The 27,452-nt window shown below is 31.2% G+C and overlaps 1 protein-coding gene across 1 annotated transcript in view; it reads right to left on the bottom strand.

Annotated features, from left to right (window-relative positions):
* LOC130445734 (acetylcholinesterase) overlaps positions 1-27,452 on the bottom strand; it is a 365,089-nt gene that overhangs the window by 208,740 nt on the left and 128,897 nt on the right. The window lies entirely within an intron of this gene.

Here is a 27,452-nt window from a genome sequence, read left to right as displayed (position 1 = left end):
ATTGGAATGTATGTGCTTGTGATTTTCGACAATATCGGCGTTTGACAGTCTTCATCCCAGTGGAAAGTTCTGAATATCTCCAAATTATCTCATAAATCTTTAATAGTACGAAGAAAGTCCAAGGAAACTCCCGATGTTTATCGGTTGGTCACGGCCCTCTCTATATGGAGTCAATTTTCTCTGGATCCACTGCCACTTCTTCCTCATTGCTCACAATAAGATCTAGGTAGTTGACTCGATTCTGGGATGACTGATCCTTCTTTGGGTTTAGCATGAGCTGGGAAAATTGAAATCGGGTGAAGTTTTCAAAATTTTGAAGCTGTTCCTCAAATGTCTTTCCTAATACTATGATGTCATCCAAATAAACCAGGCATGTTTTCCAAGACTTTTTCCATAAGTCTGTCAAATGTCGAGGGAGCGTTAGAAAGCTCGAATAGCATGACGTTGAATTGCCAGAAAACAGGTTGCTGCCAGCTAAAGTCTTCAGTGTATCGTCAATTCTGGGTAGAGGAGAGCTGTCTTTCTTCGTGACGTCGTTTAACTGACGATAGTCCACACAGAATCTCGTAATTCCATCCTATTTCTTCACAAGCCCTACTGTAGACATCTATGGACTAGTAGATGGTTCTATTACTTTCTCCTCTTCCTTCTCTCGAATTATTCTTCCAGCTTCCTCTCTCTTTGCTCTTGGTAGTCTGCGAACTGATTGTCTGATTGGCTTGGCATCCCTAGTATCTATTTTTTGTTTGCCGGCTGATGTTCTGCCAGTCTTACCTCCTTTCGATACAAAAGGTTTCGATACTGCAAGATAAATTCCCTCATTCTCCTTTTCTCAGCTTAACTAAACGACAGACCAGCTACTGACATCATCTGTTCGAATCGTTCTTAGGAATTGTTAGTTGTTGTCGATTGGCGGACTATAAACCCTGATTCCCTGTTTGATTGTAATCGATTAATCGTTTACATTCATCTCACGATACTGTTCGGTGCTGCCCCCTCGTAGCCAACCCGTTCTAGTTTGTCCGCGTTTGTGTTTCGTCTTTTGCGGGACTCCTCCTTGGCTTGTTCTCAACCATACCTTTGATCATGTTGACGATCTGATCAAGTTGGCTCTCGTCAACCTCTCCGTGTATGGTTCTGATCAGATTCAAGAGAGACTCAGCAGCTATGTCAGCTTTCAGTGACAAAATATTGGCAGCAATATCGTTTCCCAGAATCGACACACCGTCCTTCATGGTCAAAATTCCTTCTTTCATGATAGAAATCTGGACATCATATTGACAGAATTATAGTTTTCAAATTTCGAAATCTCGTTCATTCCAGTAGATATTGACAATATCAAGAAGGAAGACTCTTCTTTGAATAGGTATGTTTCTGGATCAAAGCCTTCACTTACCAGTGCCACTTTGGGTCTTTCTACTAATTCACTCTTCTTATCGAACATTTACATCTTGCGATTTTTGAGTTCGGCTTTAAGTTTCGTCTATTTTAGGTCACCAAGTGTCTTAGTAATGTTTAGGTCACTATTTATTTACAATACCTCACACCTGACACTGATGTAATGTTTTTCTTATATATTTACACTCTCTATTCGTGGGGTGAATTTATAAACACTGTCTCTCACTTATTTAATTTATTTAAACACTTTACACTATACTTAACTAACTTATATAATAATTAACTTATCATTGATATATATTTATTTATTTATCATTTGATTTATTTAAATTCTTCGGTTACTTTTCTATTTCGTTCCGTTCACTATGACTATTTATTATAAACTAAACTAACTCCGCTAAGCAAACTCGTTTATATATCTAAAACGAAGTTCTAAGAAATTCTAGAAACTAAAGAAACAAAACAAAAAATGAATAGACCTTCATAGAAATTAGTTCAAAAGAAGCATAATAAACGAATCGATTGCTATGATAAGAATGGTATATCAAAATAAACGAATTCCGCTGTATATCAAACGTATGTCAAACGTTTTCATAATTTTAAAATTCCATATAACCGGGCAGGGCCGGCTTCCTGTTGGGGACGAGTTCGTAACAATATAATTGGATAAACCTTATACCATATTCATAGTGTAGTACGATTGTTCCATGTTAAAAGTACTAGAGGGTGAACCATTATTATCTATCAACACTCTTTTGATTAATATTTTTTCATTATTTTTACTTGCCTATTTTCATTTATAAATGTTTTTTTACGCATTGCTTCCGCTGTTACCGTGTTTTCTATTCGTTTTAAACGTTCCATTTGATAGCAGTTTTATTACTACTTGTCTCCTTGTCAAATTGATTCATATATTGTTTAAAAAAAGCGTAACTCATACTCATACAAAGAATTCCGTTATTTTGACTATTCCATTTCTACTAAGTTTGAGTCTCTATGTTTTCTGCTTTGTTTATAGTTGTATTTCAGAACATTCAATTTTCTCTTGCCGTTGGAGCTCTGTCGAAAACTTTTTTTAGGTCTATATAATTGTGATTATATGTGATTGCTAGTTCTTGATCTTTTATCTATTCCTCTAAATTGGAGCTTGAGAATTCTCATTTCAGTTTCTCCCATCTATTTTTTTTTTATATGAAAGATGATTACTTTAACTGAAATGTTATATGTCGAGTTATGTCTAATACAATGAATCTCGAAAATTTTATGTGCTTAAACGGCTATACGGATAGTTTCGTTCCTTTCTCCCTAGTTATCGTTTTTCGTTTTTTCTCATCTCTATTTTTTTCTAAATCCGAAATATGTGAGGTTCCCAAAAAAGACTTATTTTATTTAAAGGAATAAAGACGATGGATCGCTTAAATCTGAAACTTAGATGTATGGATAAATCATTTTTTCCTATTACCTTCTTTTGATTGGAATTTAATATCGTTAAAAGGTTTGTTGTGACATAAACTTTTCATGTAACCTACCGACTGCTTTATTTTGGACTACACGAACTACATTAGAACCCTTTACATATAAAATCTCCTAGAAAAATGCTATCTGTAAAAATTGTGAGGAGTTACATAATATCTGATTAGAGAGGCAGATTAGCAATTCATCTCTTCAGTAACAACACTGACAGGAAAGACATTAATTCCTTGTCTAATATTCATATACCGTTGCCCTCGTTTTATTTTTGAAAAGACGCTAACGAACCTCGTTTCCTTATCTTAATAAAATAAGAATATCAAAAGTTTGAGTTGGGTTGTTTCAGTTTATATTTCAGAACAGACATAAAATCCTATAAATAATTTGAATATTTAAATTGGGAATCTCATCACATGTAATGAATGGAATTCAGTTTATCAAACTAGAAAGTTTTTAACTCAATTATCATTTCACGTAACTAATATAATCCTTGAGAAGTCTTTCACAGCCATTGATGTGATAATCCCCACAAAATAGTGAGGTTTCCACTTGCAATAGAGTGAAAAACATTCTTCCCACATAATAATAGATAAATAAGCAAGCCTTTTACTACTTCCATCAGAATAATCCCTAAAAGCATATTGAAGCTTGAAAATAATCTCTGGAATATTAAAATCAAATAATCAGAAATACATTTGTATGGGCTAATACTGTATTATGATTAGGATTGTAGCATGACGCGAATTTGTCTATTGACAAATCTCTAGTAATTCGTATTAAATCTATTGGCCAGTTATTGGTGTTGTGTTGTTTTCTCTTGTCGATATGGGTTATAGAATTTTCATGGTATTAAATTTTTTCGTGGTGGGAGTTGCTTCTTTGCTGAATCGAATCTTTAACAAATTTTATTTCGGAGTTGTTATGAATTATTCCATCAGAGATGAATCATGGTGTATATGATTGATTCTCAAAGTTGCGATTTGTATCTTTGATAAAGATTTATTGAACAAGATAAGTATGATTATTGTTTTATAGTTCAATGATTCGTTTTCCATCCTATCTTCTTTGTATAACCAGCTCATTTGTCTAGTCAATATGTTTTTTTTCACTGTTATGTTTTTTATGCTCATTCATAAATGTGAGTAAATTTATTTTCTTTTATCTTTATTCTGATTTTTCGAACTAATTTAGTAATTGGTTTCTGATCTCTGTTGTATCATTAGTATTAACAAGTAAGACGGAAGGTTTTCAACTTTGATAAGTTAACTTATATGACATAATGTTTCCTGGAATACCGCCTTTCAGTAATTTAATGTACCTGTTAAGTGCCCCAGGCAAAATCCAAATTGGTATTGTGGGAACCTCTCTTCTGATGTTATGTTTTCAATTTTGTATAGTGTGTAGTTCTTCATATACTCTTGGAAGGATGAATATCGGGCTTATAGATTCTTAAAGTTCACGACTGTAGTTTTCCAGGTGAGTTATTCGTTTTTGATGTTCCAATAAGTACTTATATGTAGTAAATACCTTATTACATCTTATTATATCCCTTTTGCTGTAATTTTCAAATCTAAAAGTTTGACGTATGCTTTCATTTGACTCGGAGTGGGATATGTTATTAGTTTTTGTTCCTGAGTAGGCGTTCCTATGTAGTATTAGTATTACGGAGTATTACAAAAGTGTTGTATGAAAATTACTGCTTTCTGTTCTTCACTTTTAGTTCAGGATCTATTATTGAGAATTGTTTGTCTAATTGGAAGCTTCAGTTCTTCTGACTTTCTTCTATTTTAAATTAGTTTGCATATTATATGATGATCTGGGTTTATAATTTGTAGCTTGTCGGTAAATGATGAATTATTAGAATTTTTTTATTTGATTTATTAGTTATTTGAATTAAGTTTTGAGTTTTGGGTTTTAATTGGGTGCCAATTTGGTATGGTTCCTCTCTTTTTTTAGAAGATGTTTGATATTTAATGGATGGGTACCGATTTGTTTCTGTAGCTGTCATGATCAAGTGGATTTAATCGCAGCTTCTTACAGTAGTGTTATCATCTAGGTCTTTAGGAGTTCTCAGTCGAAAATTTGAATTAATATTGTTTGTATATTTCTCTTGCCGCAGTTAGTTCAGTTGCTATGTAATATATTTTCTCTTTGTTTTGCTGAAGCTGTTGAACTGATGGTAGCAATGATAGGAGAATGATCAGATAATGCGTTGCAACTAGGAATTATACGGGTATAAATTGATGACAGTCCATTTGTTGAAAAGAAGTTTTTTGCAGCGTCATTTGACTAGTATATTAGAGTACCTACCTCATGAGATAAGATTTATTGTTACTAGAAAATTTTGATAATTTTATGGACAAAGCTACATAATTTTATATAACATAATATAAAAATACAAAATAATGATTGAATTCAATAGTAGTAACTATAATGTATTTAATATGAATTGTAGAATTCAAGCACAGAATAACAAGATCTTTCAAGCAGAAATGCCTCTGTCAAACCTCGAAACTAATCAAAAGTTTTTGCCATTTTTATGTCACAAGCTAGCTGATTGAATAATTTTTTCGCACTGAAGATAATGGACTTTTTCACCAAATCAGAAGTAGGTATAGTTAAGTCCAACTTCTTTCTTCTAGTAGGGTAGATACTCATGGGTCTCTCAGTTGAGTTGTAGAAGTGTTTGCGAGTCAAACAAACAGATTCTAAAATGAAAAGAGTGGGAAGAGTTAGAATTTTGTGTTTTTTTATAAGAGAATTCGCAATGTGTTCTACTACTAAATCATGAATATAACGAACAGCTTTTTTTTGTAATTTGAAGATAGAATCGAAGAGGTGCAAATTACAAGACCCCCAGAAAGTCAAACCATACCGAAGATGCGATTTGAATTATGAGTAGCAATACGAGAATCAAGCTGATCAGACACAGATTTGATGGCAAAGCAAGCAGAGGTTGATTTTTTTATATGTACAAACTATTGAAGGACACCACCAATACGTAGACCAAGAAATTTTATCAAATTTGAGGATAGTATTAAGTCATCGTTGAGTTTTAGAGGTTTTAAAGTCCTTTATGGGATAAAACTCTCAAACCGTCTCAGTGTTCAAACAGAGACCGTTTGCGTCAGAACAGGACTTATAGTTATGAGATCATTGCCCACGGTCGAATGTAGAGCTTGTATATCTGGACCACTCCAGGTTACACTGCTGTCATACGTGAATAAAGTAAATTAACCATTGATCCGTAGGTCTGTGAGATCATTGATGAAAGTAAAAAAAAGAACTCGACCCAAAAGTGAAACCTGAGGCACGCCACTGCCAATTGGCAATTTACTTGAAACTTTACCATTAGTTCCTACCAAGTGATTTGGATGGTGAGATACAAACCATTTTAATGGAATACTTCGGATGCCATAATATTCTAGTTTGTTAATCAGAATTTTATGATCAACACAATCGAAGGTTTTAGCGAAATCACAAAAAACTGAAACCGTATAAAATTTATTGTTAAATGAAGTATATATTTCGTTAAAAACAGAAACCATACCGTCATTAGTGCATTTATTAGGTAGGAAACCAAATTATTAAACTTTCAGGATTTTGTGTTTTAAAAGAAAGGGTAATAGACGGCTTTTCATTAGTCGTTCAATTATCTTGAAAGAATTGGTAATAATGCGATAGGACGATTACAGTTAGTATTATTTTTCTCGCCGAACTTGTGCAGAGGAACTATTATAGCTGTTATTAGAGACAGATTGGGAAAAGCTCCTTTTCAAAGGATTCGTTTATTAGGGGAACATAAAACGTCAATAATTACTTCCGGAAAGCCCAAAAAGCTGATCGATGCCACAGGAGGTGTTGTTTTGGATGCTGAGTATGGTTGGCTGGAGCTCAAATCTATTTACAGGTCTGAGGAAGAGACTGTCAGTGATTCCTTTAGAAGGAACGAGAAAAGAGAGAGCATCTCGACATGTGGATATTTTAGAGCTAATATTCGTTCACGAAATAATTGTTAAGTTCGTCAGGTTCGAGATCGATAATATTTGTTGAACGCGATTGTTTCTCCAATCATTGATAACAGACCAGATACAATTGTAGTAATAGTTTTGCTTCATAGTTCTGATAGTTTTCCGATACAATGATCTATAGTTATTGATATAATTGAGTATTTGAGGATTATTTGTGAACTTTTTTAGATACAAGAGTGATCTCATATTCTTGGATGAATTACGTTTTCCTTTCGTAGTAAACGATTTATTCACGAGGGCGAAGAGGAAGTGCTCTTTTGTAGCACCTGATAATTTTGTCGAAGTAGTTCGAGAATTCGGAGTCAATATCGTCAGAAAGATCTATCCAATCATTTGCTAGACATAAGTTGTGACATTTGGTGAAGTTTTCTTTAGAGTAAATTCTCACCAACTGAGTGTGTTTCTTCGGCGAATACAGATTCATGGTCAGAGAGATCTGAATTAATCACAAAATGATTCATATCATGGGGTGGGAAGTCGGATACTATGTAATCTAGTAATGAAGACGTTGTTTTGGTACTTCTAGTGGGTGAATCCAATGCATATTTAGCTGATATGAATCAAAAACGTTTATCAGAGACTCCCGAATGGCACAATCATTAGTGAATTCAATGTTGAAATCACCGCATAGAAATTTTCTGCTCTTAATAGGCAGAGCGTCAAGTAAATATAGAAGATACAGATAATATATAAATTTGGTTTTGCTACAAGTTATGGAAAACTCAAATGTATTTTCTACTAGTAAGAAATCGTATTTTATCACAGCCGAGAAGTCCTCGCATGTAAACAAAATTAGGGTCACGCCGTGAGCTGTCATAACTCTCTATTTGTCAATAAAAAATTCCTCCAAAAACATATACAACTTGTCCGCTTTGTTACGTATAGTTTGAATATTAAGTAGAACCATTCTCCATCTACAGTCCTTGAAACTAAGTGAGGATTCTACTTCCCCTATACACGTCCTATTAACTAAAAATCTTTCCAAGAAGTAACAGCTGTTACACTCTCTAATTTATTGCTGATGAATTCTCCGTTCCGAGGTGAGGTAAGTTCTGTAGTTAGATAGATTATCATCCACATCCGCTGAGCTTTAAGCATAATAGTCATGAAACTGATAGTAAATTGTCTTTAAAGCTGTGAGATCAACGGGAAGATCCTCGGATGCCAAATACACCTTTACACTTAAGGAAGTATCACCAACAAAGCACACAAACGTTGGTTGGTCCTGTAGTACCTAGACGATAGCCGGTTCTCTTTGTCCAGACATAATGTAACAATTGTCTTCACTAGAGGACTTCTAAGTTAATCGGACTGTGGGAGGAGTCTTCGGGTCTAGCAAAATTCAAAGAGTCAATGTGCGAATTTTTTTGAACTGCAATGATTTATCATTGGAAAAGCTGTTTGATTTGCAATTTTCACGGAAATATGTCAGATTATAATAATTTTATGAGGGCTTGAGAACACTACGACAAAGACAAAGAAGTATACACCTAAATTTAGATGCTTCTCTCGAATTTGAAGATCTATTCTTATTAAAACTTTCGAGACGAGGTAAAAGTTGAGAAGGAAAAGGAACCTTTTAATAAATATAATTCGAAGAAAAATAATATACAAGGAATATCTCAACTCACAATACTTGAAAGTACATAAGTAGGAAAAATTTTAGTTTGGATCTTGATTCTTAAGTAAGTGAAGTAACCTGAAAACACACATTCACTCATAAAATGCATGTATTGGAAGATGTGAATGTATTTCGCGGACCATCTCTTATTTTATTAACATATCATAAAGATACACGATACACGATAATCTATTGTGAATTGTTTGTTTTTGAAAAATATAGATATAGAAACTAATATACAGAGAATGTGCGGGAATTGAGGTACCATCAAATTGTCATACCATGTTTTTAAACTTCAACATAGCACTACCCATGGCGAAGTACGTGGCTCAAATGAAAACTGCGAAGTTTCTATCTATTGATCTCACGAAACTTTATTGTAGTTCAATGAAACATATAAAATCATCATCAACAGAATAATTTATTTTCATTCCTATTTCAGTCACACATTACATATTGCATCTGAGTCACATTATACTGATGTTTGAGGTAAAATATCTAGCAATGGATGCCATGAAAGGATTTTGTTTATTTTTTCTGAGGTGTCACAATATCTATATTGTTTGTGAGGAATCTAAGAGAAAATATGGAAATCAGTAAATTACTCTTAGTGGGACCGAAACAAAAATTTTTTTACATGTATTCGGTTTTTCCCCAAAATTTAACTGTTAAATCGTAGTTCAATCCCAAAAGAGTAATCATAGTTTCGATTGCTTCTGTTGGAGATATTTTTCCATTTGTATAATTTATGTCTATTTCAACTACAGATCATATTTTACTTCTGATCATTATTTTACATAATACCAAAAACATTACAACAATTGAATCATAACTAATCGACCGAAAAATAAATATTATACAGTGTGGTAATTCATTTGGAAGAAATGTGTACTAAAATCTTCAGCCCTTTCGAATAACAGGAACAACATTCAATTTTTGAATGCAATTTCATATTCATAATTTCTTCTTCAGGCTTTGAGTACTTTTTGGATCGGTAATCACTCGATTTTATCTTTTCCTTGAAAGTTCTGCTATAATGATTTTTATAATTGTTTTCTGCTCCAAACATTTTCTTTCACTTTCTAAGACCTCTTAATATTCTTGTTTTATATAAATGTACTTTCACAGAAAAATTATTTTCTACAATAATGTTCATAATTATTATTCATTTCTCTTCCTTATAACTGGTTTCTCACTTGTTTCCACTTATATGACATCTCAAACTTCTTTTTGTTTTATCCAAATGTATAGTTTCAAAAAAAGTTTTACCTATATTCACTATCAATTTTATTGCTTTGTACCACTTATTCGTCATTATACTTCTTATATTCTCTCTAATGGGATACCATTATCATTCTAAATTTGTAGATCTATTCAATGAAAAAATACCATAGATATCAATAAAGTATCATAATTATGTAGCAAACGTATGTAAAAAGAGTGTACATAATTTTCCATGGAAATCCTCTCAACAAATATTTATCGATATTTATGATATACATCAAGTCCCAACATACAACCCAATTTTATCGTTTTATCCCTTTTAATCGAGTTTTGCGTAAATCCAGTGTTTAATATCATTATTCTGGTTATTAACAGTATCATTTAGTTTATGGATTTTTCCCGTCAATTTATCAATTACAAATTATCAGTAAACACGGCAATTTTGAATATAATCCACTAGCACATTTGAACATTGGAATATGATATATAACTATGGAAATTCGTGACTTTGTGCATAACATTTAATGAATAATTAGTAACAGTTCATGCTGATTTTCGTAATTATTATTATTATTATTATTATTATTATCATTATTATTATTATTATTATTATTATTATTATATATATATATATATATATATATATATATATATATATATATATATATATATATATATAACTTCTTTAATTTCTTATTTCTTGGACCTTTTGATATATTAATGCATCGAAATGTTCTTGATTTTAAGTCTCTTCTGTTTTGAAATAAGTTTTTTTTTGATAATTTTTAAAAGAAAGATAAATTTTGACGTTTCGGCTTTTTCAAAATATGATATTGACACTGACAATTTGCTTATTTATATCTATAGGTCACCTTCATCATGAATATCAAATCAACTTAGAACTTTGTTATAATAAGAAAAGTTAATTTTTCCTTGGCCCCTACATTTCAAATATATAGCAGTAATCAATTATTTCATGGTTCGTTAAAGCAGCTTTATCTTTTTTATCGTATTCATGACCTTTCAGTCTATTTTCTAAATACTGAGATGCTTGCCCTATGTAGACAGCGTCATAATTAGTACAAGGCACTTGATATATAATATTACTTCTTTTATTTTTTGGTATTATAGATTTTATATAGTGAAATATTTGGATAATGTATTATGTCCTCTATGACTTATTGAATTATCATATTTATTGGAATAATTCGATAATTTTTGGGAAAGTACTTTTACATATGGTGAGGAAAAATGTCTTATGTTTTGATGTTTCGTTTCAGTTTTGTTTTTAAATTGATTGTAGTATCTGTTTATCCTTGTGTTGAATAAGTTATTTATCATTTTTTCTGGATAATTATTTTCTTTCAATGCAGTTTTTGCTATACAAAATCTCATAATTTCAACAATGATTAGAATATCTAAGGCTCCTCTAAAATTATTGAAACTTATTATAATATGGTATTACCACCGAATTATGTTTCCTTAGATTTAGAGGTAATATCACTATTTAGTAACGTTCGCCCAAATATATGTTCAACAGCCCTACAACACAAATGGAATGATATAAATTAAAATCGTAAATCGAACAAAGATACTCTATTAAAATTAATAACATTCATTTTCAATAATACATATTTCTCTTATAATTATAAAAATTAGCAGATTATGTAATGAATTATATTTTGGACCTTAAGATATCTGTTTTAATTATTACTCATTTAAAAGTATGTGGATAATATAATTTTATCTTTTCCATATATTGAAATTAATAGTTTGCTATTCTACTCCAATACTTTTGATCCTCATATTCAATTCACTATCGAAAGGGAGAACACTGAACTATCGTTGCCTTTTCTTGACACTAAATTTGTTAGAAATGAAGTTTTTCAAGGGTTTTCCAATAAGATGTGTTATTTTGAACAGCCCGCTATTTCGGTAAATGTCACTTTTGAAGCTGTCATTTTTTGACATTTGACAAGTAGAAACTACGCCATTAATGAAAATGGAATGATACATGCTTCAACAACGCATTGAAATTATTAAAATTCACTATAAAAATGGTGAAAGTTTGGCAGAGACGGTTCGTTAAACTAAAACATTTTTGGGTCGACGTGAAGCACCTTCTCGGACCGCAATACAGAAATTGTTGGAAAAATTTGAGCTGTTGGGACAAGTTGGTGATGTGAAGAATAAAACCCGTGCATGTCGCTCAAAAATAACTGAGAATATTGCTGCTGTAGCCCAAAAGTGTTGAAGAAAACCCAGGTTTGTCCATTCCTCGTCGTTCTTTGGAATTAACCATTCCACAAACGTCATTACACCGTATTTTGCATAAAGACTTAACGCCTATAAAGTTCAGTTAACACAAGAACTCAAGCCGGCCGATCATCAACAACGTCGTGTTTTTGCTGATTGGGTCCTTGAAATGCATGAAAATGATCCGGAATTTCATCGAAAAATCATCTTAACTGATGAGGCCCATTTCCACCTTGGTGGTTACGTCAATAAACAAAATTGTCGAATCTGAGGCTCGGAAAACCCAAGAGTTATTGTTGAAAATCCTCTCCATCCTAAACGCGTAACTGTTTGGTGCGGTTTATGGTCTGGCGGTGTCATTGGACTTTACTTTTTCGAAAATGAGGCTGAAGCAACAGTTACGGTGAATGGATTGCGCTATCTAGAGATGATTAATGATTTTTATGGCCGGAATTGGATGGTATTGATTTGGAAGAGGGTTTACTTTCAACAAGACGGCGATACGTGCCACACAAGCAACGAAACCATCGATTTTTTACGGGAAAAATTTCCGTACCGTGTTATCTCTCGAAGAGGTGATCACAATTGGCCACCGAGATCTTGAGATTTAACACCTTGCGACTTTTTCCTTTGGGGCCACGTGAAAGATAGGGTCTACGCCAACAGTCTAGCATCGATTCAAGACCTCAAAGATGAAATTCGTGAGGCTATCGAGGACTTAGGGCAGCCGCTTTGCAATTTGGTTACGGAAAATTTCATGAAAAGGATATGGTCCTGTAAGCGCAGTCGTGGCGGCCATTTGGCTGATGTTGTGTTCCATTATTTACGGCATTTATCTCAAAAAATGGCATTTTTCTTTGAATATCAAAATAGCACCTCTTATTGGAAAACCCCTTATCAATTAATATTTATATGACCTAACCTAACACTAAAATTAGTTTAATCAAACAAATAAAAAATAGAGTCCCCATAATTCCTGATCAAATATTTTATAAAAAGAACCTTAAAATACTTCATAATCTTTTTTTCTGAAAATTGGTGTCTTACCTAATTATACACCATACCATATATAAAATCGGTTACCCTAAACTTTCTAAAATCTTCAAACAACATAATATTAAGATGACTTACAGTCAAATCGTTAGTATTGAATCTATTTTCACCAAAATAAAAGATAATACACCAACCAACAATTTGCCTAACATATTTTATGAAATTCCTTGTTTAAATTGTGACTAGAAGTCCAGGAAGTCACTTACCATTTTGATAACTGCTCACAAAAGTGATTATATTCGATAAGTGTTCCGATATTCGTTATGACGGTCATTCTATTAATTGTAAATCTGCCAAAGTTTTGAAAACTGAAAATATCTACAAAAACGCCTATTCTTAGAAACAAAATATATTGCTCATAATGATCAATATATTAATAAAAACCTGATTCAAATAACCTAGTGTAATCTTCGCATATCTTTTAGATCTGGAGACAATAAAACAAACTTGAATAACAAGATTCATAATTTTTCTTAAGTTGGATGAAAGTGTACACAATGTGCACATTTTATTAAAATCGGGTCATCTCTTCAAGAGTCGCTATTGCAGACAAACATGTGCCACACGATTCATATATATTAATATTGTTAATTTTGAATACAATTTGTTATTTATTGTTTTAAATCTTACAAAGGACTGAAATTGTCATGAAAAACCAAGCCATTAAAACCGATGAATAATACGATGTTTATTCTATAAAAAACATCTCTACTCTCAGTGCGACGTTTAGCGGATTCTATAAGACGAATGGAAATTTTACCGGAATTTCCCAGCGATTCTTTACGTAAACATCCGTGCACGTGTAACAGGTGAAAAGCAAGGAAAACACCATAACGAAGTAAACACTTTTGAGAATGATTTTTATCTTGTCATAAATCTTCGTAGCTAAGCGAAAATACTTCCTCCTAAATATATTACAGCGTTTTTTCATGAATATATCCCCATTACTAGCTTGTTACTCGTAAATGTTTTAAGTAACGCACTTTAAATTGGTCTCTTCAGAAATATTATTTACCTCCTTCGAGACAGTGTTGAGCAGCCAAATAAAATATATTCATTATTTTGGTTTAAGTACATGTTTATAAGATTTTATAATTACAAGAATTTGTTCTTATTTTAATTCCCTTCGAATTGTGCATTTGGAAGTATTGCTTGAAAATTTAACGAAATGATATGGTAAATATATGAATATGTGTATATAATATATATACTGGGTGGCCCATTAGTGTGTGGAAGTGCAAAAACTTACTTAAGATAAAATATACGAAAAGAATTTGAATAAAAGTTGATATTGTTATGGTATGAATATATCCAAAATAAATTATTAAATAATAATAAGATATAAATAAAGGATAAGTTCAGTTCTGTTATTAGGTTACTTAGAGCAGTTTATCACAATAAAATAAATAACATTCTTTATATTAAGTTTTGGCCAACACTATATTCTAAATTATTATTTAATTTTGACAAATCCTGTATAATCAAAGAATTTAATACATAAATTGACAGATAAAAACAGGAGCACCAACTTCAAAAATTTATGTGACATACCAACATAAATTTTAAGGTTATAAATGATAAAATATAAAAATTTTGACAACTGCAATGATAAAATTAATAACATAGGAATGAAATAAATACAACAAAGAAATTATAGAATAATATTATTTGAATAAAGTCACAATAATTTAAAAATTTAGAAATGACAATTTAGTAACTAACTTTTAAAATAAATATCATTGGTTAAAAAAAAATAAAAACAATTAAGAAAAGAATCAACAACGAGAGAAATTTTTTGGCAAGAGAAAAATAATTTTAATAAAAAACGCATGAAATATTCAAAGGATTGATAATTAATAATTGTATAAGTGTAGTAATAAGAAATTAGTGAAAACAATTAAATAAGGTGAAATAAGTGAGAATACTCAACAAAGGGACAATTTCCAAGATAAAGAAGTTGTGAAAAGGAAAAGAACAGGAGTGGAACTACAGCGGAGTTTCTGTTTATTCTGCAAGGCCGTAACAATTTCCAATTTAAAAAAAAAATAAAAATATAACATTACAAACACTTAAGGTACTGTTCTATTAAGTTTAAGTATTTCTTTCAGTATATAATATTTGAGTTCACATTTCCATATAATTTAGTTTTATGAGTGTAATTACGAGTATGAATGAATGAATGAATGTTTGTAAAATAAAATAATTGTAATAGCTAGTTAAGAAATTGTATATTTTGAATATTTTATTCATTATAAAGAACAGACCCGGTCTTAAAACTATTATCATCTGACCTTATAACCATAACAATTTATCGCAATAAAATTTTTTAATTTGACCTCACAATATAATACCCTGAGAATAAAAAAAAATAATAATAACATAATGAAATAAAGAAATTCAAATAATTATTAATAACGCCCAAATTAAAATCTGATTTTATTTAAAAAAAAATTTATAAAAATAAACATTACACATTATCATACCATAACAATATATTTGCACAGATACACATTCCTGGAATATTTTGAGGTGTGTACAGCCTAAGCCTCACAACATGAAGTTGACGTTTTTTTAATAGGACACCCTGTATATTTGTTCACTATCGACTTTAGCATATATATATATATATATATATATATATATATATATATATATAAATTTTCAAAATATGATGTTGACACTGACAATTTTCGTAATCATATTAATCCATAAATCACATACATAATGAACATCAAAATCAGAATAAAATCAAAATAGAATTCTTTCTAATAGGAAAAATTAATTTTTCCTTAGTCCTTACATCTCAAATATAAAACGGGAATCAATTAAATTATTTGTAGTTTCATTAGAATTTGCAAAATAGATCTATGAATTTTACTTAAATTCTAAGGTCTTTTTTATCATCTTTAACTTATTCGTTCTTATGAATATGAACCATTTCTAAAAAATTTCTTTTTCGTGTATTAGATTTATGAATCTTCATAATTGAATTTATATTTTTTGATATTTAGTGTTTCGTGAATGCAGTTTTATCTTTTTTATCGTATTGATGACCTTTGAGTCTATTCTCTAAATACTGAGATGTCTCCCAATGTAGACAGCGCCACAATTATTAGTACAAAGCATGTGATGTAAAACATTACTTCTTTTATTTTTTGGTGTTATAGATTTTAATTTAGAAAAATATTTGGATAACGTTTTATAACCTTTATGACTAATAATCACATTTATCAAAATTATTTGATAGTTGTTGGGAAAGTCCTGGTATATATGATAAGGAAAAATGTTTTATGTTTTGATGTTTCGTTTTTGTTTTCTGTTTTAATTGTTTGCAGTATCTGTTTATCTTTCTCTTGAATATGTCGTTTATCATTTTTTCCGGAAAATTATCCTCTTTCAATGCAGTTTTTGTTTTTTAAATAGCTAAGCATCTAAATTCAGGATCTGATAGTGGGATAGATCTATCACCCAAACATATTATCACTGACCTTTTTGATCTTTTTTTGTGACATAGGATGGCACGACTTGAAGTTTAAATATTTTGAGGACCAAGTTGGGTTCGTATACCATCCTGTTCTTATGTTATTGTCAATTTTTTATTAGAATATTTTTGAAAAGTACCATCATTGTCGCCGACTAGATTTTGCCATCTCTATTGCGACTTTGTAAGAAAAAGGTAAGGTAAGGTTAGGTTAGGCCATTATGTAAACATTCAATAAGGTACGCAAGGCGTGACTCTCTTTTTGTCATACGGTCCATAAGACCAAATATGGGAGCGCACGCGCTTACTCAGTCATGTGATAAAACGCGTAGAAATTATGGGGTTGACACGGGCCTCCTGGTTTATAAATCTTTAAGTAATTTTTGTGCTAGTACTTTGAAAGTAGAGAATATATACATTCAATTCTTTCACCTTACCGTGCTGACATAGAGTAGAAAGTCGCTTGTGAGTTAGTATGCGCTTTCGCAACGTCGCACCTCCATGAGTTTTTGATGTTTCCACGCGAACTTTGATAAATATTGGAGGTTTTTGATTCTTTCGGGTTTATTTAATCCCACTTGGTTTCAAGAAGTAGTCCTTGAAAACATCTTCTAACATTAGTCTTAAAAGTCATACAGAAGGTTAGGTGAAATTATTTTCGTAAGAAATTGGAATATTGAACAGTTTATAGGTCTTTTCCCAACAACTCGCTTAGTTTTTGAGCAATCAAGTCCTTCAAAAAAGATTTTTGCAGGTTTTTTTGAAGCTATAAGCCCATATAAATAAATTTCTGTCTCTTATACTCAAATTTTACTCTACAAACAAATAGAACGCCAAAATTTTCAAAAAACCACAATTTTGTATTCTACAAAATTTTACGTATCAATAATAGTTTTTGAGTTATTTTGAAGAAAATGCGATTATCTATTAAATTACGAAAATGAATTATTCACTTTAAGTTTAACTTTTTTTTCAAAAATGAGTACTTTAAACTAGTCAAACACTCGAAACACATTACAAGGACATGAATAAAGTGAATTGTGAAGTGACAATGATTTTTTTCAAATATAGTGGAGAGGGGGAATTTTCCAATTCATAATTCGCTTAGTTTTAATGCTAGGAAATTCTGTAAAAAATAAAAATTAAGGTTTTTTTAAGTACTTTATAAAAGGATTCATGAATTTTGCACGACAAATGCAATGAAAACTTTCCAGGTTTCAAAATACCAATTAACTTTTTGCAAGTAATACTTCCGTTTGTATCGGGTCTGCAAATATCATAGATAAACGATTTTTCAATTTTTTTATGCTATAATATTGCTTACCACATATTTTTCGATTAAATGCTTATTTTGCGCGAAAAAACGATCGAAAACGTGTTTTTGTCTGAAAATCGAAAATTTCAAGTGCAAAAAACTTGGAAAGTATTGACTTCTAGAAAAAAATTCATGAAATAAGTTGTTTTGAATCAGTCAATTAATCGATTTAAGCACTTATTTTCAATGAAAAATTTTTCACTCCCGAGGTGGCATCCACCCTCAGAAAAAAAGCAACTTTCGGCCAGGGTAGATTATGAAATAGATGATAAGTAGAACCCACTTTCAAATTTTTATGAAAATCGGTGCTGTATGGGATAAATACACGAGAAAATGGTCATTGACTGTACAACCAGTATTACTATATACTTTTTCGAATGGAGTTTAAATCGAATTATTTCAAAGTTGTGTGAAAATAATTATCCTCCACTATTCTCAATTTCATCATTGTATCAATCAATCTATCTTATACATAGGCCCGTCTAGAATTTAAATACTGTTCCGTTCCATTATAACCTCATTTAAATTCAAAAACATCCAAATAGTCGAGCGTCAAGAAGATCGAATTCAATTTAAAAGCTCGTGATCGTGATGTTCCTGGGATATAGGTCAACAAGTTATGTAGATTTCATGGACTCGAAAATAGCATAGAATATATTGGAAAATTCGGTACGTTATGGTCAAAAGATAATTATGAGAGAAATCGAATGATAATAAATTTCCTTAGAATTCTCAAGTAAATTAGTTGGATGGAATATTCGAAACACGGTTTCCATTTTCCAGTGGCATATTTTTCTGGTTCTCTCCAGCATTTACTTGTAATTAATATGTTCTCCTCATCATTTACTGTTTTCTTCAATCATTCTGCATATTGACCAGACGAGGTTTTGTTATTAAAAAACGAGACTGGTGATATAAAATATTTCATTTTGATATTATATACATTTATTATTATTGTATACAATTTCTCCAGGCTCTCACCGCTTTTTCTTCCACAGTTTCAACAGACTCATATCTTGTTCCTTGTTCCTTTCAATGCAGATTTGACTTTAGGAAGAGATTTGACTTCAGGAGAGAGATAGAAGTCGCACGGTGCAAGATACGGTGAATAAGGTGGATGGTCTATACTGGGATGTATTTGGCTAGGAACCTCTTAACGGACAGTACGGACTAAGATACTTATCGCATGTTAAAATTTTTCTTTGTCAATTTCTATGGATTCCGCTATCGACAGTCAATCGAACAAGATTGCCGACTTTTTGACGTGGAACGGTTAAACCGCTCAAAAACACCGCAACAAACATTCATTGCCCTACACTTGTTGCAATAAATATTAAGTTTTAGTTGCAGTTTTTCCAAGTTCCATATGAAATTTCACAACAATGTGTTGTTCTATTTTTAGGTCGATCATATTTACAGAAAATTAAAAAGCAGCCTCTATACATTGGTTGGTTGCTGAACAGCTGACAGTCGCTAACCTTTGGCGCATTCGTTCTTTCTTTGCAGCAACAGTAATCTTGTTACTTAATAGCCACACCTTCTACAATTCTTAGGCTTTAATCAGGCTTTCGATAGTATGAACAGAAAATAAGAAAGGAAGTCCTCAAGGATTCTGGTTTTATAAGAATAATATAAAGACGATGCGGCCTTAACATCAATCAGTGTGAAACTGCTTAAAGTCACATACCTAAAATTAATTGTGGAACCTCAGGAAAGAAGAAGAAAATAAATAAAAAACTGAAGTAATGTTTTTATACCGAACCAAATGACAAACTAGAAAAATAGAGATAAAAGAAAACGATTACGTACTGCAAGTTTTGAGTATTTAGGTTTCTTAAGAAGAGACAACGACAGAATATTGAAAATGAGGTAATAAGTACTATGGTGCTGATATAAGGAATCTAACAGGAATATGAACTGAAAATGTTCGAGAGAAAAATTTGATGAATATTGATGAACTATGACATTGTAAGGATAAATAATGATTGAGACATAGTGAAATTCAGAAAAGCACACACACCAGGAAGGTGTGAGGGGATAGCTAAGAAAAATAACAGAATGAAACACTCAGCAAAGGAAAGACTAAGATAAAAACAAAATGACAATACCAGGTTAATACGGATTTGAAAGTAGTGAATATTAAAGTAGGAAGAATGTCGATATAGCTTTCATTCGTGTAGAAGCCAATATTCGTATGAGGTCTATGATATCTAAAATATGAAAGAAGTTTAGCGCCCAAGTACTCGTGTTTCAAAAATGATTCGTTACAAGGCATGATAAAGAAGAATGAACTCTGATCGTATTACACCCTCACAATCGAGGAAGATACTCGTAATAATTATTATAATAAGTATTATTATTTTCCATGAAGAATCAAAATTTTTGTCTTAGGTTCATAATCATATAGAAAGTCTACAATTTCGTGGGCTTCTTTGGCACTTCTGTCAATCTAAATTGCGTTCTGCGAGAAAGAGTTTCAGACCAAAAGCCAGTAACCAATTGTAGGTGGTCATTTCAAAAGTCATGAAACTTTTCACAGTTAAACCTTAATACCTACAGATGCTGAAAAGCCACTTCTGGCAGCCTTATGTGGCCGAGGTGAACTACCCTAAATGTTTAAAGAGGGTCCGAAATAAGACATATTTCTGTTAAAGTATAAATAATGAAATTCTAGGAAATTACTTTCGACAGTATTGTAACTTCAAAAAATTTTTGCCAGAACATTTACATCCCTCCTAATTGGTGACAGAACATTATAAATATTTATAAAAACAATCCAATTTTGTCATTTCATCAGTCTTGAAATTTAAACAGAATAAATAAAATAGATTAATAAGTCATAATATCTAATAACAGAAAGAAATTCCATCACCAAAAGTCTGCCAGTGAGAGCGCTTATTGGGCATTTGTAGACTGTATAGGACGTACATTTAGAATTAAATATAATGAATTAGATTTTTCTTTATCTTGTTGAGATTTCACTTTTGAAAGATATTTCTGTATGTTTGACGCAGATATTCTTCAGGTTATTTACAAGGTTACTGTGAAAAAATAATAAAACGGGTAATATTCTAGGTATTCATTTGGGAGTTACAATTCGTAGGTCTAGTGCAGTTCAGTTATTCTCTTGCCTTGATTTTGCTATCAGAATAAATATTTTACACTGAAATATTGCAAATAATTTTCTTTTCCTAAAGATTGACAATACATTCGTGTAAAGACAATTTTAAATTATCGTGAGGTATATTTCCACGATTACAGATTTGCTTACTTCATTATAAAATACTTCAGACTCGTTTGCTACGGACTTTTTTTAAACTCATTTTCACAGTTGCATTTTTAAAAAATGATTTATGCAATTTGTAAGAAAACCGGTGATAAAATTTTACCGTTTGACACAGTAGAAAAATTGAATAAATGTACGAGAATGATAATCTGTATTCAATGAGATTCAGGACCAATATGATAGTGCACACGAGGATGAAGACTATGAAACAACAGAATAATTCCACAAACATAAATTTTGTATTTTTCAATTAGAATAATAAAGTTCTTCTTTAATTGTATATATCCAGCTAATATATATTTAACTCTCCACATGTATTTTCACGTACGTACGTAGAATATTCTAAATATATGTCCAATAAAGTCTACAGATGCTCAATAAGCGCACTCACTCTATCTTACAAGTTTCCATATACATCGCTCGCACTCGCACGGACACGTTTTTCACTCTGGCAGACTGTATTAGATATTATGACTCATTAATCTATTTTATTTATTCTGTTTAAATTTCAAGACTGATGAAATGACAAAATTGGATTGTTTTTATAAATATTTATAATGTCGAAAGTAATTTCCTAGAATTTTATGACTTATTGGTAGTGGCTTTTCAGCATCTGTAGGTATTATGGTTTGACTGTGAAAAGTTTCATGACCATTGAAATGACCTCCTAAAATTGGTCACTGGCTTTCCCTCCCTTTCGAGGTGACTGTTAACGTTGTCTCATTGAAGCAGCTGTACTAACAGATTGATAAATTGCAACGCATTCAAACTTGGCAATACTTATATCAAGAACTCGGCAAGCAAAGCGAGAGTTAAATGTTTCCATCAAAATCAATATAGATTGATATATTATAGTGCTATAATTGTTATAATTAATAACGTTAATAAGGTCATATTCCTTGAACAATATATAAACGTTTTCATGTATTATCTTTCCGTATATGAAAAACTGTGTAAATAAATAATAACGAAACCGTCGAGTATATTTACTAAATCCTTCATAGCAATTTCATTAAATGAACGAAAATTGATGCGATAATCCGGCTTTACACGGCTTGAGAACAACACATACTCCCTCTACCGGAAAATTGCACAACGGGTTAAAACAAATGCCACTTATCTAATTTGTAGTGCTACTATGCTTGTATGTATGTATCGGTTCATCGGATAAGATCAACAAATCCTATTTAATTCAAATACGGAGTTTATTAATTCTCATGTGTGCAATAATACAATGTATGTTATCTTTTCAAACATAAGATATACATAGATATAGTAGTTGTAGGGCGTTTTGTTAATCTGGTAAAGTTGGTTTTGGCTCTACGTATTTTCCGATACAATCTAATCACTTTTATAGTTGAAACAATATTGTTATTTTCATTTTGCAGAGAAAATTAACGAAACTTAAAATCTATTCGTTAACTTGCTTTTCAACCTCATTTCAATATGGAATAAGAAGACCCAATGTTGATAATTACTCCTGTATTTAACTCTCCAGCTATGCCCCCAAATAATTACAGCTGTTCATAATTTTTTAGAACAATAAATTCTGATAATTCCTCGTAGTTTATGGTATAGTCAGGAAATGATATTTGTTAAACAATTTTTCCATAAAATGAAAAGTTTGGGATACGAATATTATCAACTAAGTCCTTTTCATTTCATTTGTCCGATATCTATAATTATTTATATAGAATGTAGCTGTTTTATGATAAGCAGTAGTTGAACGAATTTGAATGCTGTATTTGTGCCGTATAAAGGAAAAATGATTATTCATACCTCGCCAACTAAAGTGCTTCTCTTTGGTATTATATCTATTCAAAACTCCATTTTCTCCATTCTATAGATTAAAATTAATGGTTTCAAGATTTTCACTATATAAATTCTTCTATGAGTATTTAACTCCTGACAAGCAACAACATTTCAGTTGACGCAGCAGTTTATATGCATTGGGATAATAGATTGTTCGTTATTCACTTCGCTGTATTAAGAGAAATGAAAAAAATATTATAAAAGCAATACAGCTAGAAAAAAGCTTATAAATATATGGGAACAACAATAGTTAGTTACGAATTTCTGGAGATGATATATGATATAGATAAGATAAAAATATATGAGCAAACCTTCCGATATCTTTGGATTAACACCAAAACTATCTCTATTCTTGTAGAACAGACAAAATTATCAAATTACGTTTCATATCCAAGTAATAATTTAGTAGTAGTAATTTTAGGTTAAAAAAACATTTTGATTAGAAAGTATATTCAAATAATTCAGGTCATCTACTCAAGTCGATTAGAATATATACAGTTTCAATCAGAGAGGAAAAGAAGATAGTTTTATGACAGGACACTGCTGAGGAAACGAGACATCATTATGGGCCCTGTAAAACAAATGTACAATACATCATGCCAGCAATGAAAAAAGCATTGATCCTCGAATAGTGTGGGGTGGGTCGAAATTCATAGTGACTTTACTTAGATACTGATAATTTTTTTGTCAATACTGGATGAAATTTAATTCAAATTTGACACATGTAATATATCATATTATACTAATTTAACTTTGGGGACGATAGTACTATTTCATAATGTATTCCACAATTCATATCTTAGCTATAAGAATATGGTAGACAAAAATGGAATTGACACTGACAATTTGCTTATTTATATTGATCTATAGATCACCTTCATCATGAATATCAAAATAAGGATAAAATCAACTTAGAACTTTGTTCCAATAAAAAAAATTAATTTCTCCTTGGATTCCACATCTCAAAATATAGCAGTAATCAATTAATTTATTTGTAGTTTTATTAGAATTTACAAAATAGATCTATGAATTTTACTGTTAGATCTTTTTTATCAGTTACAGCTTTTTAGTTCTTATGAATGTGAACCATTTCTAAAAATTTCCTTTTTCGTCTATTAGATTCCGTTTCAAGAATTTTTTAATCTTTATAATTGAATTTATGTTTTTTTGATATTTCATGGTTCGTTAATGCAGTTCTATTGTTTTTATCATATTGATGACCTATTAGTCTATTTTCTAAATATTCAGATGTTTGCCCTATGTAGAGAGCGTCGCAATTAGTACAAGGCACTTGATATATAAAATTACTTCTTTTGTTTGGTTTGGTGTTTAAGATTTTGATTTAGTGAAATATTTGGATAATGTATTATGTCCTCTATGACTTATACTTAAATCATATTTATTTGAAATAATTCGATAATTGTTGGGAAAGTCCTTGTACATATGGTAAGAGAAAATGTTTTATATTTGGATGTTTCGTTTCAGTTTTGTTTTTAAATTGATTGTAGTGTCTGTTTATCTAAATAATTTAAGTAAAATTTATAGCTCTATTTCGAAAATTCTAATAAATTTAATATATTTGAGATGTGGAAACCAAGGAGAAATTAATTTTTCTTATTGGAATAAAGTTCTAACTTGATTTTATCTTTATTTTGATATTCATGATGAAGGTAATTTATAGATCAATATGAATAAGCAAATTGTCAGTGTCAATATCATATTTTGATAAGGACTTAAAGAAATGTCGAAACGTCAGAATTTATCTTTCTTTTAAAAACTATCAAAAAAAACTAATTTTGAAACAGAAGAGGCCTAAAATCAAGAACATTTAGATGCATTAATATATCAAAAGGTCTAATAAATAAGAGATTATAGTTCAAATTAAATTACCAAAGAGTAGGCTTGAAGGGAAATTTCCCATTTCCTGTATGAGAATATAATTGAAATAAGCAGCTAAAGTTCCGATAAAGAAGAAGAATGGATCCTATTGTGAGCCTTTTCTCTTTTTATGATTATCCTTCTTATTAATTATCTGGTTTGAAAAGCTATCGTATTCTAGGAATGAGAAGAAATCGTTTTTCAATAATAAACAAATACTTATGACTACAAAATATATTCCTGGATGATCCACCGCGTTATCTTTAAATAATTATGCTCATATTTTCTCCATTATCATTTCATAATTTTAGTACTAATATAGAAGTTGTCTCCTTCTTTCGCATCTATTATAATATAATTATACTATATCATCTGACTACTGACCATTCCAATAAATTTCCATTTTTTAGTCGTTTTAAACGATTTTTCCGAGCTATTGCTGCTGTTTTTGATATTATTGCTTTTAGTATGTTTTCTGGATCTGAGTTCAGTTGTTGAATATAGTGACATTTTCAGGATATTTTTTGCATGTCTGTTGCCAATATAAGTGCTCTTGGTTAGATTAGGTTATTCTTGTTGCCATAGTTCTTCAAGTTCAATGTCAATTGGGTCTACTTTTTCCTTGTTTTTCTTATCACATTTATTTTGTTCTGTATAGCAATGTCCATCTGACATTATAACATATCGCTAATTTCTGATTTTTGTTGCTTCGTTGATACACATAGTCTATGGCCGACAATATTTTGTATCATGCTATATTGTTTGTTTACTCACTTGATATCATCTAATTACGTCTTATCCTATGCTGCCTTCATTGTCAAGTTTTTTCTTATTTTCTCTTCACTATTAATCCTCCTTGCATTGCTATCATGAATCTCTCAGTTTCGGTAAAGAGCTCCTCAGCATGTAGCCCATTCACATGGTTGGTTGAACGTTATGTACTATGTAGTGTGACGCTTGTGATTTCGACTCCCAAGTATATACATTGCATACTCAGGTGAATGGGGTTGTCGTTTACAGCTCGTTTACATCTTGTAGGCGCTTTTGTTATTACCATTGATTCTGTTTTCTACAGATATCTACATATTAAGGTTTTCGGCTCTTGTTTGGAATACATATATCGAACGATGTAGGTCATCTTCGTTTTCGGATATCAAGATTGCGTCATTGGCGATAATATCTTTATTGATCTTCGTCCCGTCTTATATCCTCCAGAAACTTCTTTCACGCTATTAATTATTCCATCCATGAATAAACTGAACTAGAATGGGCTTATTGAGGTCTTCTATTACGTTTATGTAATTTACGGGTATCCTTGGTTTCCGAAGTATACCAATAATGTCAGCTATTTGAACTCTACCAAATGTTCTTTTGAGGCTGACAAAACAAAGGAATATGGGTTTTTGATATTGAACAGATTTTTCAATAATTTTTCTGGGAATAGAAATGGTGTCTATTGTCGGTCTATTTTCTCTGAGCCCTATTTTATCCACTACTTTTTTTAATCATTTTGGTCAGCAAGTTAGGCTGTTTAGCAATGAAATCTTGATTTTTTGGTTCATTTTTCTTCCCCTTTTTGTATATTGGGATTGTGATGACGTTTTTTCAATCAATAGGTACTTTTCGGGTCGAGAAAATTTCTTGGAATATTATTGTGATCGCTGTGTCTAGATCAGTTCTCCGTACTTGAAGATTTCGCTAACGATTCGGTGAGGGACAGGGGTATTTCTGGTTTTTAATTCTGCTAGTGCCTCATGTACTTATTCGTATTTTGTGTTATCTTCTTCTTGAAGTTCTTCTGTGTGGATATTGTCTGCCAAATCTCTTAGTTACGTTTCTCATTCTACTGGTGTAATGATGTTTATTTGTACTTCTTCATTGACTGCTCTCCTGCTGTTTCTAAGTTCGTTCCAAATTTTCTTCTATCATCTAAATAGAGCATGTTCCATATTGACAGTCAAATTTTCCCAACGTTCCTTCTTATTTCGTTTATGGCATAATTTACTTTGTTTCTAGCCACTTCATATTTTTCGTATTCTTCTGTTGTTATTATGCTCTTATATTTGATATATGCTTCTTGTTTTGCATTGTAATCTTTTCACTTTATCTATAAACCATTCTTTTGTTTTTCTTTGCGTTTATGTTCACTCTCCCAATTCCGAATGCTTCCTCGATACTCTGCATTATATTCGTTTTGATCCTATTACACATTTACTCGACATCTTCGTCTACTATAGAGTTGGACGCCATTTACTCTGGTATAAGGCCCTTATTGAGCTGACTTTGAAGGACTCCACGTTGAACTTCTCAATATACATTGGTTTATTCTTCTGGGGTTTGCTTTGAAGCGGTATTTGAGAAATATTACTATTTATGTGGTGCATTTCATCAGTGTCGTTTTCAGATTTATCGTGAATTAGGATGCCCACTCCGGCTTCTCCTCTCTGGTTCTTCTTTCTTTCTCTATAGAACAGTATACAATTTTAGTACCTTGCGTTACGTTCCCCCTTTTTCTTCAATTTCGACAATGGACATATATCTGTTTACTTCCATTATCACCTCTCGATCTCTGCTGTTCCATAATGTTATAATCCAATTCGTATTTTTTTTCGATTTCCGTAGTCGTT

The sequence above is a fragment of the Diorhabda sublineata genome, chromosome 1 (assembly GCF_026230105.1).
Source record: "Diorhabda sublineata isolate icDioSubl1.1 chromosome 1, icDioSubl1.1, whole genome shotgun sequence".
Taxonomy (NCBI): Eukaryota; Metazoa; Arthropoda; class Insecta; order Coleoptera; family Chrysomelidae; genus Diorhabda; species Diorhabda sublineata.
The sequence above is the reverse complement of the archived record's forward strand: the minus strand, read 5'-3'. Positions and strand labels throughout refer to the sequence as shown.